The sequence below is a fragment of the Pteropus medius genome, unplaced genomic scaffold (genome assembly GCF_902729225.1).
Source record: "Pteropus medius unplaced genomic scaffold, Ma_sr-lr_union100, whole genome shotgun sequence".
Taxonomy (NCBI): Eukaryota; Metazoa; Chordata; class Mammalia; order Chiroptera; family Pteropodidae; genus Pteropus; species Pteropus medius.
Window position 1 is genome coordinate 4,012,040 of NW_024349222.1, and position 15,974 is coordinate 4,028,013.

At 39.1% G+C, this 15,974-nt stretch overlaps 1 protein-coding gene and 1 pseudogene across 2 annotated transcripts in view; both read left to right on the top strand.

Moving 5' to 3' along the window:
* MOB3B (MOB kinase activator 3B) overlaps positions 1–15,974 on the top strand; it is a 175,477-nt gene that overhangs the window by 101,190 nt on the left and 58,313 nt on the right. The window lies entirely within an intron of this gene.
* On the top strand, positions 2,550–2,668 carry LOC120617190 (uncharacterized; annotated as a pseudogene).

The window sequence follows — 15,974 nt, forward strand, 5'->3', positions numbered from 1 at the left end:
CCATCACCATCACCATCACCATCAACATTCATTCATTTGAAAAATATGGATGAAGCACCTACTATATGCCAAGTGCTGTGCCAGGCCTCATGTGAGAAGCAAGATAGGCAGAGCCTACACTGTCATGGAGCTCATAATTTAATGGTGAAAACATACAAATGCGCACTAATAATAACAAGTGTTAAGTCCTCTAATAGGGGAAGCATATAATATTAGTCTGACATACCAAAATGTCAAATTCGCATGATTCAACCTAAAATGATTTATTGACTGTTTCCTATATGCTAGGCATAGGAATCTGTGCTTTATATGTATTGTGATTAACAGTCACAAGAACCCTGCAAAGTAGATTTTATTATTTTTACTTTATAGATGAGGAAACTGACATAAAGAGATTAGATGAAATTCTTTTGCTCTCAAGTGCTTAGTGGCAAAACTGTCTGTGTGACTCCAGCTTCTGTGCTCTAGTCTCTATGATGCAGAAATTTCTTCACATTGTGTGCCAGTCCCCATTTGGAAGATGAGGGGAGCAGAGGAAATTGGTAGAGTATAATGGTTACCTGTTATGTGGAATAATGGATGAAATAAAGTTTGACTCTCAGAATTGTTGTAGTCACCATGTTCTGAAAATCTGCTATCAGATAGAAGATAGATTGCTAAATTCACCATATGTTCTAACTTCTGCCTTACCTGTATGTTTTCCTAGCTTTGATGTTCCTTCGATGGTTTTAATCTTTAACTGTGTATTAAGAGGATTTAATTTTTGGCGTCTACGGGTGTTCTGTTCAGCACCGTCGGTGCTAGTAGAGCAGCAGGCTGGCAAGGCTGGCAGTGATGAAGCACGAGGCAGAAAGGTGCAGGGCAAGTTTTCTTTCTGGGGGGACGAGGGGGAATATACCTTTGGAGGTGGCTATACTACCTATAACCCTTCCAGATCATCCATCCTCGCTCACAGCCCCAGATGAGATCCCATGTGATCCCGCCCCAACTTCACACAGCTGACTGGACCAGGGTGGTCACTTGATCTGAGCCAGGCCCACCAATAAGTTGGCCTGTGCCATGTAATTTGTGTGCCACCTGAAAGGCGAACTGGAGCGCCTCTCTCATGGCCTTGTACTGTTAAAAGATAAACTGAGGTATTTTAAAAATTGTAAGAGTTTATTTGAGTAAAAATCTATTCTAATCTGGCAGCACCAAACTGGAAGTGGTTAGAAGTGCTCCGCTGACAGGAGCCTGGGGAAAGAGAAGAGGCCATGGCAAAGAAAGGAAGTAATTTCATTGGCTATATCTTGAGTGGTTGCCTCATTTGGGAAAAGCCTAGTTGGCTATTTGTGATTGGTTGCCCTTAGGTTTTGATTTCTAAACCTCGAGGCATTTCAGCGTAGGTTCTGGTTTGTTTACACAGGCTACTAAGGCATTAAGGCCACCTCAGTCTAATGGCTTCCTTTTTAATTAATTTAAAAGTACTTAAGCCCAAAGGGAAGTTGCTAATCACAGCCCTTGAGCAGAAAAGTCATGGGAGCTGAGCTGAGGCTGCCATTTGGGGCTCCCATGCATGCCAAATGAAGAGAAAATAAAGCCTCACAGGAGACTGAAAAGAAAAGCAAGGCCTCCATAACCAGAGCGAGGCAGAGAAGTGAAACCACATGGCCCTTGAGAGAAAAAGAGCACCCAGACCCCACCCTTCGGTTCCCTGGCCCAGTTCCATCACTGTACTTCATTGCCACCCTTTGGGTGCCATGTTATAACAAAATAAGTATCTTACTTGCTTAAATAACTTGAATAGCATTCTGTTCCTTATAATGAATAGATCAAAACTCAAGTTCGCAAAGTGGGTGAAGTAATTTGTACCGCAACTAAAGGGAACGGAGGAACCCTAAAAGAGCCTACTTCTACATCTCAGATACTTCTGCTCTCTCCAAGGAAGGCTCAGCTAAATGTTTCATGTTATTGTCTCCTTAAAGTAACACTAAAAGAAGGAATAGAAAGTGTATGTGAAAAAGTGCCCCCTTTAAGTAATTATCTTTATACATTTAATGTAACTCTAGAAGAACCATTGTTACATTCAGGCCACTGGCCTTTCACCTACCAATACACAGACCTTCTCTAATTCAGGATCTATTCTAGATACTGGGTGATGAAAATGGGTGACAAAGCACCCGTTCTTGAGATGTTCACAGTGTAACATGGCGAGAACAACAAATAAATCACCATAAAATGTGGGGACTACTATAGCAAAGGTATAAAAATGTTTCTTTGAGAAGAGAAATGATTAATTCCACCTGAGGATTTAGGAGGTCTCACCTAGGAGGTAATTTGAGCTAAGTCTTGAAAGCTGAGTAACCATTTGCCTGGCAGTTCAGAAAGGAAGGAAGGAGGGAGGGAGGTATTATAGGCAAAGGGAACAGAATGTGCAAAGGCAGGAAGTTGTGAAATGGCCTGTTGAGTTCATGGAACTAGGAGAAAGTCAGTGTGATTGGAAAAGTGGGCGTTTTGGATGAGCAGCAAGAATAAAGTTAGGTTGAGAGTAGATTTTAAAGAACCGTGTAGTCTATGGCCATGCCACCTTGAATGTGCCCGATCCTGTCTTATCTTGGAAGCTAAGCAAGGTTGGGCCTGGTTAGTATGTGGATGGGAGACCACCTAGGAATACCAGGTGATGCAGGCATTAAAAAAATAAAATAATAAAATAATAATCAATAAAGTAAAGAACTGTGTATACAATTAACAATGCAATTAATAGTGATAGTATTATTCATTATTCTTTACCAGAGACAAAATAAGCCATTTATATGTATTATTCTCATTTAGTTAAATGCCATGGGAATGTGTTTGGACAGTGTTCAACCGAAAGCAAGGTTTTAAAGCTCTTTTTTGGGAATCAGGACCTGGGGGCAATTTCTAGGAGAGACTGGTGTGAGAAAAGATGAAGAGCGAGGAGTACAGGCTGTAGGCAGCTACAATTGTCCAAGTGAGAAATAAGTACCTGATCCAAGGCAGTGGCTGTGGGATCAAGAGGAGTAGCTGAACCTGAGACACGCTTCTAGGGCAAAATTATTTAAATGTGTCGAGAGCAAGAAAAGAACCTTGAGCCAGCTTTGAAGGGTTGCCTTTTTTAGAGGTAAAGTCGTTAGTGATAGCACTAACTGAGGTAGATGCTACAGGTACAGGAGTGGGCAAGAGGACATGATTTCATTTAGGAATATATTAAATTGGAGGCCCTAATAAGAGATCAAGGTGGAGATCTGTTGGCCATCAGATATGGGAGTCTGAGATTTGGGAAAGGGTTAGGATTGAATGTACGAATTTAGGAGTTTTTATCACTCTGTCCTTCTGACTAATGGAAGAGTCCAGAGAGGTGTAAAGACAGTTTTCAAGATTTAAGTTAATGGAAGGGTGTCCAGACCACATCAGTCAAGGTATAGTTGGTGCATGAAATACTCAAAAACAGCCATCCACTGACTTGTCTCTCTCAGCCAAGTTCCTGGGACTGTCTTTCCTGCTCTCAGTGCTTTCTGTGTCCCTTGCAGGTGAACCTGGCAGGAGTGAGCTGGGAGGCGGGATGCTCACTAATCACAAATCCGTAACGGCTTGAACTGCATTTCCATCTGCTATTTTGTGCAATGTGGCCTCTTCTTGTGTCTGGCCCCAGTGTAGCATACATATACCATCGCTTTATTTAGCAGTTTTATTAGCAGTTTTACATGAGTTATCCCTTCTCCCTGTGATTAATTCGGAGCCTTGCTGGGATGCAGGGTCAAGCACCTGCCTTTTCTGCTGGAGGGTCTTTTGGGAGCTCTGTAAATTAGCATCTTGGATTTATGAAAGAAATATGGAGAATAGAATTTTCACCCATAATAGTGTATCTTCTGGGGGCTTGGCTTCCTCAGAATTTTCCACACATAACTAAGAATAATTTATTTGACTTCACTGAGAACCCAACATTTTAGATATGTGAGAGAGTCTGTTTTCCCCCACAAAATGTACATTGACCCCTCAAACAATGCCATTTTGCAGATAAAAAATAGTTGAATATCAGCAATTTTATGTGATTCAACCTACTAGCAGCAAAAGATAGGGATTGTGAAGTGAAAGCAAGAGAAATTTTTTGTACTTTCAAGTAATTTGTTACAATAGTCACAGATGTCTCTTTTTATTAATTCAGATCATACGCAACTTTAAAAAGGCATCACAGTATTTAATTATATGTAATTATTTATCTGAAGAAAGATATGGCAATATTACACAGTGATATTTCTGCTTCCAAAATGTTTTCTGCCCCTCTGACATGTTGAGCTTCCTTGTTCATCCAGATCTGTGGTGGATGGTACACCTGCTGCTTGCTTTTCCACACGGCTCGGCTGGTCTCTAACATGACTTCCGAAGCAGACCATGCGGTGGCCCTGGCTTAAGATTCCCTGTGAAGTGGTAATGACAGACCTAATATTTGTTACACATACCTCATATATACCAGACTCTGCGCTAAACACTTTATATACATTGTTTTCTTCAATTCTGAGTAGCAACCTCTTAAGGTAGGAATTATTATCTTTGTTTTTATGAATTTGAAAACAGGCTCTAAGAGATTAGATAACTTATCCAAAATTACCTAGGAGATGGTTGTTGTTGGCTAGTTCTTGCTCTGAGCTATAGAAGTCTCCAGTGCAGTTTATCTCCCCAAGGAAAGAAGGCAATAGATGGGGTGATGATCTTGCTACCCTGATTCAGGCATGGAGGCTGAAGAGGGGAGGTATTTCAGGAGACACAGCGTATGCCTGTCACATTGTGTGATATTGGATTCTGTTTTTCAACAATAAATCAATGATAACATATGAACTTCTCCCAGGGGTGCTGTGTGATTAAAGGTAAAATTGCTTTAATTTCTACTCAGATAACCCAGAAGGGTGATCTTTTCAAAAGGGAGGAGGTATGCCATACGATTTATCTCGGATCATCTATCAGAAGAAGGGAGAGGTTAGTAAAGAATATATGAATGGCCTAAAGCAGGAGTTCTCAACTGGGAGAGATTCTGATCCCCAAAGGACATTTGGCAATGTCTAGAGACATTTTTTTGGTTGTCACATCTGAGAGGGTGCTCCTGGCATCTAATGCGTAGATAATACTAAACACCGTACAGTGCACAAGACAGCCTTCTTACTATGATTATCCAGCCCCAAATGTGAATGGTGCCGAGGCTGAGAAACCCTGGTCTAATGTACACTTGCTAGGAAAATAGTTCAGCTACTCTAAAAGAGCAAGTTAATTTCATGAACTATCAAGTATTTTGGAATCACTTATTTGCACATAAAGAATTACTGTAACTGGAAATAACAAAATATCTACTCGAGAGCAATTTTCAGGAGGGAGCTTCTATTATTATTATTAGATTCTTCTGAAGATTCTATAAAGTTTTTTAAAAGAATATTTTAATAAAGAAAGAGATATAGTCAAATTTCACAGACAAACTCATCAGAACAAAAGGAGGAGGTAATTACTCAGAATTAGTGAAAACTTAAAAATATTGAGACGTTGATTTATTCCTTTGTAATGTATTGTTCTGCATAATAATCAATGGAGACCCTATTGATTTGCATTTATTTGGCTATTGCTTTCTAATGTATGTGTTAACTCTTACTGTGCTTCAATGGGAGAAAAGCCTTGAATTAAATGAGACTATAAGTATATAAATCTTGGCCCTTTGGAGAGGGACACTTCTATCAGTCTCATAGTCATAGTGTCTCATCCTAGGCCTCCCATCCGAGGTTTATTTCCACTTTGGGGAGGATATGAAATTGAAGAGATCAGGGCCTATGTCTTGAACAGAGGAAAAGAAATCTAATTTTGAGCTGGAATATATATGAAAAAAATACTCCTACCCTCTCTTACTTGATGATATTTTTACTTCAGTTATAGGAATGGAGTTGAGTGGAACGTTATGGAAAATGCTAGGGTAGATAATTGAATTGTATGGGGATTCTCAGGGCCCAGCTATATAATCTTGAGAGCCAGAGGAAATGAATAGCCTAGGTATTCTAGAGCTGTTTGCAACTGATACATGTGGTTCTTCATTATGAATTTACAAAGTTCATAAATAATGAACTTAATAATAGAACTATGGAAATTCTAGCTATTGAATAAGCATTCATGAGTACCAGAGTAGTTTAACAGAGAAATAGTAAGTGAGATTTTTTTGTGTTTACCTGTTGGCTATGGCTGTTTGCTATACTGTGTTGTGAAGATTCTGAGACCATTTGGCCTAAGTGGAAAAGAATGCTGTAATCAGTTGGTGACATCTGCTTTGGACATGTGTGGGGAGCCTGGCGACATATAAGCCATGTATTTGACAACTCTGGGTTTTGTGTTTAACAGTTAGGTATTATCTAAAGCCCTTCATTTTTAAGTTCTCTGAGTTAGATACTATAAAAAAGAAAAAAATCAGAAAGCTATATCTGCCCTACCTTTTATCAGTTGCAACTGCCTTTAATTTTAATTTTGTGGTTGAAGTCATGTGTGCATATCTAATTTCATTCATTTTTAAGGTTAATGTAATATGCTAGTTGCTATGCCAACCAATATCTCCTTCCAGAAAATACCTGCAAAAAAGCGAATTTTTAGATCAGAGAAATTTAAAAGTATGTAGCACTGCCATGTGCCTTTGGTGTTCATACTTGGGGATCACAACATTTCTACAGTGTTATCTAAAAAGAATTGGTAAACTATGCATGTATTATGCATTTCTAACACCTGTGTATCTCCCTTCCATTTCCTTTATTCAATCACTCAGGTACTTTTAAGAGACTATGATTTTTTATTCTTTGGGGATAAAAGAAAATGAAATAGTTTAAAACATTAATTTAAAATAAGAAACTTTTATCGGTTCATTGATTTAGGTCAATTATCCAATGTATTTGGTAGGCTAGGGGTGCGGTACAGCAAACCCTCAAATTTAAACCAGCTAGCCACACATAAGAGTTCAACATTCCTTGGCTGGCAAATGACTTTGAATGACTGTTTTGGAGGATCCTTGCACCTCCCTGTAGAAGAAATAATGGCAAGCGTTTTTCCTAAATACTTCTGTCCCTTCCTCCTTGATTCCTTTCTTCCCTAGCTTCTTTTTAATTTAAATAGTTCTCAGATGTCTGTATTATGAGACTGTCTTGTGGATGTTACTGTTCTATGACAAAGGCTTTTTCTAGTTAACAAAAAAAAAATGTGCTTGGATTTGATCCAAAATAGTATTTTCTCATAAGTTGCTCAATAAGATGACGAAAGCACCTCACCAAATATCAGGAGACTGTATTCTAATCTGTCCTCTATCTGGGAGTTTGGCCTTACACAAGTCATTAAAAGTCTCTCCTCCTTTTTCCGCATTGTAAAATGAATAGAGTTAAAGCAGATGGTAGCTACTTCTCCTCATGCATTACCATTTTAAGATTGTGATAGTTAAGTCTCCGGGCACTTAGGATGCTAGCATTACATTTTACTCAGCAAAAAATCAGGTTCCTTTGACAGTAACTGAATTTCATGGAGCCACTGTTAAGAGGAGGGCTGCACTTATTAGAAGAGAGGTGATGTCATCCTTATTCACAAAATGGAATAAATTCTTCCATGTTCAGTGAGGAAGGAAATTAAATTTGGTGGCAGAAGGTCCAGAATGTAGAAAAGAAACATGTCTAGAGAGGAAGGAGAAACAAGATGAGTATATTAGAGCTCTATGTTTGCAAGCAACAGAAACTGACTAGGACTAACCTGAGTGGGAAAAAGGATTTACTAGAAAGTAGATAATTTCAGGTCAAATGATGATTCTGAGTACAAGTGAATTGGGGTGGGTAGGAATGAAGTGGGAATGGGGGGATAACAGATTGGCAAACTCACCAGAACCCCAATAACTGAGGGAGAAGCTATTCTCCCAGAGCAGAAAGCTTTGAAAAGAGAAAAGAGGTAAAGAATGCCGAATGTCAAAAATAATACAAGAAAAATAAATATATCTAGAATGCCTAAAAAAATAAGAAGAGACTTGGACAGCCTCAACCTGCTGTTGATCCTGCATCTATTTGAAGCAGGAGAAAATATCGTTTACTATTTTGGAGAAAGAAAAATAAAATAGGAGAGAATGTACCAGGAAAGGAGAGTGAAGTCAATCAAACCAAATTAATTTATTTATCAGCATATTTAGAGTTCCCTCTGCCTTGGGTGTCCAGGCACCTTGTTCTGGGATCTGAAAAAAGAGACATGACCCTTGTTTCTCAGAGAGGTCCCAGTCCAGCAACACAGTGTTGTGAATTCCTCATTTATTGAGTGCCCATTAGTTGCCAGGCTTCTTGTTGAAAGCTTTAAAAGCATATCTCATTTAATCCTGCAAGTGTCCTCTGAGGCTAGTCCTCTTGTTATCTCCATTGTGTAGATGTCACTGAGAGGAGCAAGAAGTAGCCTAAAGTTAGGAAGCAGGCAAAGCCCAGCAGGGGCTCAGTTCTGCTCAATTTGTCTCCAAGGGCTAGGTTCTTATAACTAACTGCTCTATGTTGCCTGTCTTAGCAAACAGAAGAGAAGAAAGAAAACAGAGTGAGACTAATGGGAAGGAGCAGTGCAGGCCAGTAGTATCTGGTTATTGACTAGTTCACCGAGCATTTTAATGTTTAGGGAAACGAATCATATCCAGTCCCTATCAAAGCCTACAATAAATCATTAGGGACAACCATGTATAATCTATGCACTAGAGCATACCAGCAGCCGCTCCAAAGCAGGACAGAACTTGCCACTCTCCATCTGGGACATGCTATCCTATCAATGGTCTTTTCACACTGAGCTTCTACAAGACGACATTCTGGTTTACTGACTCCATGGATGAATTTTTTGTCCCAAGAGTTCCGATTTCCAGTCTAAAATTTTTATCCAAAGCCAGGATAAAAATGTATTGTCTCTTCTGAGCCTGGACCTGTCTATCAGCAGTGAATGGAAATCTCAATGATTATTAATATTTCCAGTCTAGTAGAACCACTGGCTCTGAGTCACTTGTCTTGAGACATTCCAAATATCAAAGCATGGCTCCCAAAACATGAACCTGTTTTCCCAGTGTTTAAGGTGAATGATTATTTCTCCTTTTTTTATGTTTTACTACTGTTTATTTTAAAGCATGCTTACTTTTATATTAGAAAAAAAGTCATGTATTGAGAAAAATGCCTGATGTGCTATAGTCAATCTAAGGTTAATCACTTCTCTGCCACCTACACCACTGTTTATAAAGGAAGCTATTGCAAGTGTGATCGCTAGATGCCCCACCCAGTAAAATTAAATAACTAAGAGAAAAAAAGTATCCTCATGTGAGATCAAGCCTGGGATGTCCTGCTTTCCTTCCTTGCCCCCATCCCCACAGCCCTTTTGTGGCTTTTGGACCTTTTCTTCAAGACATTCTCTAGGCAGAGCTTCTTCAACAGCTGGAGTTGTCAGCCTTTACAGCCCATTTGAGGCCACTGCTTTTGGAACTCTGGGCCTCTGCCTCTGTTTTCTTTTCCTTTAAAAAGTCATTGAAGTCCGGAGTGTTGGCAGTGACCTTTGAAAATGTTTTTACAGCTTACAGAGACTTCCTGACATGTTTTATTAGCTCTTGGTGGTAGCTAATAAAGTGAGCCTTAGCAGAGCAGCCTAACATGACAGATTAGACCCACTTTCAAAATAACCACTCCCCAGCATTGCCTTGAAGGAGGTTTGATGACAGGATACTTGGCCATCGCTTTCAGTCCAGTTCAGCAGGGCATGAGTGATTAGTTCTGGAAGAAAGGGAGGTCATCCTTTTAGGAAATACAGTGACCAGCTTACTCTGAGAGAGCCTCAACTATGAGAGCTACTGGCCCAGGAAGACAGAGACATCATTGCCCCAGAGATTGTGAGTTATTCCAAAGGGCTCTTCTTTTCTACCTTCACAAATGTAAACACAAGTCAAAGTTGGTCAACTGCCTTTTAGGAGGAAGGAAAAAAGAAAAAGCAACCCTCCTTTCAAGCTCATAAACATTAAACAAGATCTCTGTCCATTTCTTTTTTCTGCTTGAAGGAGTGGTTTAGCGAAGTGGTCTGGAGTTTAGGCTCTGGATTTCACAGACCTGGGCTCATATTCTGCCTCTGCCATTGACCAGCTGAGTGATCTTGAGCAAGTGGCCACTTAAGACTTGGTTTCCTCACAAAGAAAGTGGGGATAATAATCATAGGGTTATTGTGAAGATAAAGTGTGATGATGCATGTCACGTGCTTAGCATAATGCTTGACACATAAGCACTCAAAAACTGTTAGCTATGAAATTATTTCTTTAAATTCTTTGGAGGGATGTGTGAGGGCTCTGTTTGTGGAACTTTTATCTGTGTGCCTCCTTCTGCCCGGGTCCATCATTTAACACAACTCCTTGGGACACGATTAACAGCGAGACGTCATTCACATAGTATACAGTGTGGATGGTGCCCTGGGGTTGTGCAACACAATAGCCCTCTTCCTCCTCCCCTTCCACTATTCATTCATTCATTCATTCTCCCTTTCACTCTCTTCCTCTCTCTCTCTCACACACACACACATACACACCTGTGCACTATTTACAAATAATCACCTGGCCTATATTTACTTCGAGGAAATAATTTACTCATAAATAGGCATAACAGAAAAGTGAAAGGCATTTTAAATATGTGTAGTAGGAATTTACTTGTACCCCTTGTGTTTTTGTGACTAGATTGTCAAAAATTCTGCCTAGTTTGGCAGAGGACTGCTATTTCAGAGAGTCAGTAACAGTCAGGTACCAAAAATCTGTCTAATGTGACACTCCATCAGAACCTAAAGCAAAAGAAGCTTAAACTAAAAAGCTGGGAACAGTGAGTTAAATGCTCCCCTTTTCCCTTCTTTATATCTCATCTTTCTATCTCGTGTTCAACAAGATTTTTAGTACATTGCAAAGCCATGAGAAAAGAAACCAGGGAAAGAGGATACTTTTTGAGTCCCCTCTGTGTAACGGTTGATGAATCCATGCTAGGTCATTAATAGTCACAATGACAATTATCCTTATTTTATAGATAAGCAAACCAGGATGAACTGGTCATGTAAGTGATGCTCAAATCATACAACTCTCAAGAGGTAGAGCTTAGAATTAATTTTTGTCTCTATGAATCCCTGGTCTCTCTATACCTGAGAGCTTCCCAGATGCCAGTGCCGGGACCGATGCTCCCTGTAACAGAATGAGGAAAATAAGGACATGGTATGAAATGCCTCATGCTTATCCCTAAATTTATTCCATGCAAAAGACTGCCCTTTATTCTGAGATTATTTTTTACCTGCTTATTTCTTTTTTAGGGTTTAAAATGCCCTTTAATGAGAAATGATAGTGAGAGTTGATGAGGAATTTTTAACTGCCCTTGATGGCAAAATAAAGGAGACAATTTATGTTGACTCTCTTGCCCAGTTTTTTAAAATTTTGCTGGATTTTGAAACCCAGAAGTCCAGTACTACTGTGTTACACTGTTTTGCTTCCCTGAGAATGCACACACAAATGTCTTAAGTGCTTCCGTTTGCACTCTATGATACTCCTCAGAGCCTGTGGGCCTAGTATGTGATCACGGCCTATATTTCTCATTAAGATGTAATGGTGTTCAAAAATTACCTGCTCCTGTTATGACAAATGAATGTTTCCTAATTTCTTTGTTCAGAGTCTACCAAAAATGGTTCCAGTTAAGAATTCCCTGGAAACGTTAAAATTTCAGATTCCAGAGCCTGCCTCAGAGATTGATTCAGTAGTTTTGGGTGCGACCCAAATTTGAGTTTTTAGGACCCTTTTGAGAGGATGCTGATGCTGCTCATCTGGGAATAATATGTTCAGAAATTCTCATATAAAGGCATTGGCTCTCATATGAAATGATCTTTTCTCTGCATTGAGAATTCTTTGTTCTTTCCATAGAGTCATGGCATCATGTCAAGCTCAATATTGTGAATTATATGAGACTTCTACATCCATTTCTGGTTAAAATATTGGAAGGAACCATCTGATTTTCTTTAATCGCTTCCTTCCAAAATCAATTTAAGTAAAATTAACCTTAAAAAAAACAAAACAAAAAACATTTACTAAATTTGAAATTATGTTTGGCTTAACTAAACATATGATACCTCCAAGATGAATCCTGGGCCCATCCGGAAAGTCTCCATCCTGTACGTGACATCAGTTAGTTGCCATGGCAGTGCTGTGCTATAAATTCCACCTCCATGCACATTTCCCTTTAGCACGAATCAACTGATAATTTTTTTTCAATCATACTCAGAGAGGATATTTAGTGTAAATACTTAACTTTTATTAAAATACTTTAATAATTTATGGTTTCCAAATATTTTCTACCATCACATTTTTCATAAGAACAGCATACTTCCAACAATATCATAACTCATTATGTGAAAGGATTATTGGCCTAGGAGAGATGAATCAGATTAGCTGAGTGTAAGTGTAACTTGAATAGCCCTAGTTCCTTCTCATGAGACCTTTGAAGCACTGCCCAGCACACCCCAGCATTCATTTATACAAGGAAACTTTACAGAGATCAGATATGCTGCCAATATTCAAAAAGAAAGAATTTACTGAGTTGAGAGGCAGGCAGCAGCATCACCTCTGAATAGAATATGTTCAGCCAAACATCATTGTATGAATTGAGCACATTTTACCAAAGTTCTCCTCATCCCAACCTCTTTTAAAAACAGAATAGGTAGGTGTGAATAAAGGGTTCATGCCTTGGCTTCTCCATTCTTTTGCTTTCTGTGTCTTTGACTCACTCATGCCTCAGAACTACTCTAGGATTCTCTCTAACACCTTATCTGGGGTGAAGTGCTCAGCTATCAGTCTCTCACGGACGACCTACATCATGTATTATTCCGACTGCAGTGAAGGATTCATCAATGAGCTCAAGTGCTGCAATCAGACCATTCTGGCTTTAGATCCTTCCTTTGCCATTTACTGTGGAACTTGGACAAATGATATCATCTTACAATTCGTTTTCTTTTTATCTATAAGTGGAAACAATAATTGCATCTTTCACGTAGGGTTCATATGACTGTTGAATAAGACAATGCCTGTGAAATGTTAGCATAGTTTCCGGCACATAAATAACATTAGCAATTAAATTATTATTAAAATATTATTTAGAAAATTCATTTAGTTGTCTCTTCTACTTCCATTGCAAGTAACAACCTTTTTTTTTTTTTTTTTTTTAATGGATGCTTAGAATGAAGTGTTATGATAAATTCTGAGGCCATATCTAGGCACTGGAGATCAAGTAGCTATGTCCGCCTCATTCAAATGGAGAAGAGGGGGTAGTGCTCCACATATTTCTCTTTCTGGATTCTACTGGAAGTACTTCAAGGGTATTAATGTATTTATGCAGTTAATGTATTGATCATCTCTGTACCAAGCACTGTAATACCTGCTGTATATACATTAACCAAAAAAAATAAAATAAAATAAACCAGACATGGTAATGGTCCTGGCCTTGTGGAGGTTACAGACTAGTGGAGGAGTCAGATAATAACAAGCGAGCCAGAAAATAAAGATATACAGCACCTGGTGAAGGAGAGTGCTATGATTGTAGCTGCAGAGAACTAAAGATGGAGACAGAAATCTACATTAGAAAGAGTGGTCAGAAGAGATATCTCAAGCTTAGACCTGAAGATGAGAACAGAGATAGGAAATGTGTCCCAGGCAGCAAGAGCAGCCTATGTAAGGACCTCAAGTAGAAAATACCTTGGCTTGCTCAAGGAACTGAAAAGAAGCCCCTTTGGCTGGAGTGTAATTGGAAAGGAGGAGAGCAGAGCAAGATGAGGTGGGAGAGATAGTCAGGAGCCAGTTCATATAAATCAGTGGTTAAACTCTAGCATGTATCGCAATCAATGGGAGGGAGGGCTTATCAAAACCCAGATTGCTGGGCCCTACCCCCAGAGTTTCTGATCCAGTAGTTCTGGGGTGGCGTGGGGCCTAGAAATGTGTATTCCTATACAAGTTTCAGGTGATACTGATTCTGCTGGTCTGGAGACCGTTTTTTGAGAACCCCTGATATAAGGCTTTTTCAAGCCATGGTAAGAGGTTCAAATTTTATTTGAGCATTGGTGGGAAGCCATCAAAGGATGTCAAGAAACATAGCCTTTAGTTATTATTTTTGTAAGGATGACTCAGGACACTGTGTAGAGAATTAAGTAGAAATTGTCAAAAATAAAAATGGGGAGGTCATTTAGGAAATTATTCACGGTGGTCAGGCAAGGGCTGTGGTAATAGAGAGGTGAAGATGCATTCAGGACGTATGCAGGAGGTGGCAGCAACAGTATCTACCTGATGGGTGAGGGGAAGAGAAGTAGAGAATGTTGCCTGGGCTTCCAGCTTGAGAAACGGGGAAGATGGTCAAGGCATTTACTGAGATGGGGAAGATTGGGGCAAGGTCATGTTTGGGAAGGAGAGGAAAGGAGTTCACTGAACATGTTTTAAACATGTTAAATTTAAAGAGCCATCTTTGAAGGCTCAGAACCTCACATGTACAGATGTGTCAATGCATGAACTGACAATATTGAAGGCAATAGCCTCCTGGTCATTGCTAACATAGAAACTATATGGTTGCTTGAGTATTAAGCCAGCATCTCAGTCTTTTCTCTCTGAGAACGAGGAATGCTCAGTAATAAATCACTACTGCACTTACAGGAGTAGCATCCAATGTAAATCATTTTAGAGTAGGTCAGACACCTTTGGAAACTAGATTAAGTCCTGGGTAGCTGAAGGTTAACACTAGATCCAAATGACAGTGAAACGCCTATGGGGCCAGGTGCTTTTCTGCTCAGGGTCTACCCTGACACAGGGTTTCTACACTTTGGCACTATTGACATTCTTTGCTGGGAGAGGATTGTGAGAGAGCCTGGCCTGAGCATTATAAAGGTTTAACAGCACTCTGGCTTCTACCTGTCACATGCCAGTAGCACCTGCCCCTTTGAACTGTGACAAACAAAAATGTCTCCAGACATTGCCAAATGTCCCCCAGGGAGCAAAATCACCTCCAGTTGAGAAGCACTGACCTATATATTTATCCCCTTGTGGTACTCCTTGCCACAAACTGCATTTCCCATTTAATATACCTTTTTTTAATTTTAATTTTTTTAATTAGAGTTGACATTCAATATTATTCTATATTAGTTTCAGGTGTACAGCATAGTTGTTAGACCTTTATATAATTTACGAAGTGATCTTCTCAGTCTAATACCCACCTGGTACTATACATAGTTATTACAAAATTATTGATCACATTCAATATTCTGTACTTTACATCCCTATAACTATTATGTAACTACCGATGTGTACTTCTTAATCCCTTCCCCTTTTTCACCCAGCCCTCCAACCCTCCTCCCATCTGGCATTCACCAATTTTTTCTCTGTATCTATGAGTCTGTTTTCATTTTGTTTGTTCATTATTTTGTTCTTTAGTTTCCACATATAAGTGAAATCATATGGTATTTTTCTTTCTCTGTCTGACTTATTTTGCTTAGCATAATACCCTCTAGGTCCATCCATGTCATTGCAAATTGCAAGATTTTATTTTTTATGGCCAAGTAATATTCCATCATATATATATATATATATATATATATATATATATATATATATATATATATATATATATCTCACAACTTCTTTATCCAATCCTCTGTTGGTGGGCACTTGGGTTGCTTTCATATCTTGGCTACTATAAATAATGCGATAGTGAACATAGAGATGCATATATCTTTTTGAATTGGTATTTTGATTTTCTTCGGGTAAATACTCAGAAGTGCTGGGTCATAAGGTAGTTCTATCTTTAATTTTTTGAGGAAACTCCAAACTGTTTCCATAGTGGCTATACCAGTTTGCAATCCCACCAACAGTACACAAGGGTTCTTTTTCTCCACATCCTCACCAACACTCGTTTTTTGATTTATCGATGATAGCCATT